This window comes from Salvelinus sp. IW2-2015, unplaced genomic scaffold, assembly GCF_002910315.2.
Source record: "Salvelinus sp. IW2-2015 unplaced genomic scaffold, ASM291031v2 Un_scaffold2365, whole genome shotgun sequence".
Lineage (NCBI taxonomy): Eukaryota > Metazoa > Chordata > Actinopteri > Salmoniformes > Salmonidae > Salvelinus > Salvelinus sp. IW2-2015.
In genome coordinates this window covers 104571-107203 of record NW_019943690.1, presented here as the reverse complement: position 1 = coordinate 107203, position 2633 = coordinate 104571, and the positions used below count along the sequence as shown (strand labels likewise).

Here is a 2633-nt window from a genome sequence, read left to right as displayed (position 1 = left end):
CTATGAATATGTCTGTATACACACTGAAATTAAGTTCACGTGGTAATAAAGATTACCTGAGCATATTATTATTCCTCTGTTAATTGCACTTTCAATGATAGGGCATTACTGGCAAAAAGCACAATCCTTTAAAGGGACAATCTGCAGTTCAAACAATAACAAAGTGGGTACACCACCACTAGTTTGGTAAACAGGTGAGGGATGGGGCTGGAGAAATGAAACCACTGTCAAATTAGACATTAACATATCAGATAACCACATCATATGACATAGCAATTGATTCTCCTTGCCACGCCACTATCAATTTATTGCAATACTGCCCTAACAAAATGCCCCTTTCAGGTCAAGGGGAATTTAGAGAATAAGGATGATGAGGTCACCTGCATCAGCAGATGTTAACAAGTCGTTTACATCTTAGAGCTCTACAGTAGATGGCGCTAAACTGCCATAAAAGTGTTGGTACAGTCCTGCAGAATCAAAGAAGCTAATGATTCAAAGAATCAAATATGCTGAAAAGCCTCTATATATTTATGACAGTGCTGTGAACAAGCCTACCTCCAATGTAGGCCCCATCCTTTTCATTCTACAGAGGAAATATATAATATCTGTTGTTTATGTGTCCCAGTGGGCACTAATACACATTAAAGTGAACATAGAGAAGACTTGTAGATGAGATAATGTAATTCTGCCTTCCTCTTATACCATACATGCACTATACACYGAGAAGRCACAGAATTATTCAGCTTTTGCACCAGTTTTTTTGTGGGGGAAATTAAAAAGGCCTAGAAGGTAAAGTCACGTTTGAGATAAAGAATATACAGAGGAAATTGAAGACAGTTTCATGTTTGAGCATTTGTTATGTTTTATTTATGTCTTCATGTAAATAAACCAGGTATAACACCTAATAAATCTGTCTCTGGTAGTCTAGTCATTTTTTGGGACACATCTCTCAGCATCAGAGATCTCACCATTGTCAAGGCTTTGGGTAACTGGTGAAAAGGAGTCAGTTGCAGGAGAGCTGAGATGCGTGGACAAGGTTTTTAATACACGGAAAAAACACCAGTATAGAAACAATACAACGGTGCGTTGATACAGCCATCAACATAGAACAAACACGCACAATTACATGTGGGAAACAGAGGGTTAAATAATGAACATGTAATGGGGGGATTGAAACCAGGTGTGAAAAACCCACAGACTAAACAAATGGAAAACGAAAAGTGGATCGGCGATGGCTAGAAGACCGGTGACGTCGACCGCCGAGCGCCGCCCGAACAAGGAGAGGGACCGTCCTCGAGGAAGTCGTGACAACCATCAACACCTCTGGATTTTATTGGTTGTATATCTGATTTGCATATAGATCAGTCTTTGCCCACGTTTTCCATTTAGATGTATATGGTGAGTGTGTTATTATTTAAATAGTATATACAAAAAAACAGCAATTGTGTAGGTTTTAGTACTACACAATGACAACCTTGATGGTCATCCTATTCTGTGGTAGTTTGGTTATTTTTGTATATCTGCTTGTTTCTCCTCTTGTTTTGCAGTTGGAGTCCCAGCTCCCTACATTAGGAGCCCCAGGTCAGCTGTTAGTCCATCAGTTACTGAAAGCTGTTCAGTGGTGTGTTCTGTGGAGAACTGAAAAGACGTTACCCTAGCCTGGTACAGAGGAGAGGGAAGACTGGATAACACAAATAGTCACACACACACCAACTGGTTTCTCCCTCTGGAGAAAAAGGAAGAGGATAATGATACCTACAGTTGTGTGGCTGCTAAACCTGTCAGTAACCAGACAATCAAACTCAGCATTGAGGAGCACTGTCTGCAATGTGCAGGTATAACAATAATCTATTGAATTAACATACTTGATGTGCTTTGAATACCCACAATTTGATTTCTGTACATGTATGCTCTCCATCTTCCTTACTCCCTCTCTACTTCTCTCTTTCCACTGCCATTTGTCTCTCTGATTCCCGTGAATCAGCCTGATTTGGTGGTGCAATGAGTCATGTCTTCTCTGGTGGGTGTGGCCACAATTGTTCTGTTGGTGTCATGCCTGGTCCCGCTCTTCCCCGCTGGCGCTCGAGGGCGCCAGGCTCCCCAGGATTGCGCACTCCTGCCACCATCATTACGCACACCTGCCCCACCTCTCACCTCTGTCATTACCTTCCCTATATCTTTCTGGTTCCCCGCTCTGTTCCCTGCTTCAGCATTGATTGTCATATGTCCTTGTTTATCCGTGTGCTGACGCTGTTCCTGTCTTGTTCTATGTCTGTTCCCAATTAAACGTTTGACTCTCCATACCTACTTCTCATCTCCGGCGTCATGACTTTTACACAGAAGAGGACCTCAGACCTGACTTTCTGGGACATCACTTTTTTTTTGAGTTCTCATTAGAATTGTATGTTCCCCCAAAAATGACAGTAGCAAACTATATCTAGGGCTTTAGCAGTCTTCTACATGTCTTCTGTAACACCTCTTCTTCTATGTGCTTTGGTAGTCTGTCCTCTTCAACTGTCTCAGACACTAGAGGGAGCCATTGTATAACATGAGATACTCTTTAGCGACTCTGAAAGATCTTATGGAGAGACAGTATTCAATGAATCATGAGTCTGAATTCATTATTAATTATT

General features: G+C 41.5%; 1 long non-coding RNA gene across 1 annotated transcript; it reads left to right on the top strand.

Annotated features, from left to right (window-relative positions):
* Positions 1-1190: 1190 nt before the first annotated feature.
* LOC139025200 (uncharacterized) lies at positions 1191-2303 on the top strand. The gene is made up of 2 exons (XR_011476667.1): positions 1191-1398; positions 1548-2303. It is a non-coding gene; the product is annotated as an uncharacterized lncRNA (long non-coding RNA).
* Positions 2304-2633: the final 330 nt, after the last annotated feature.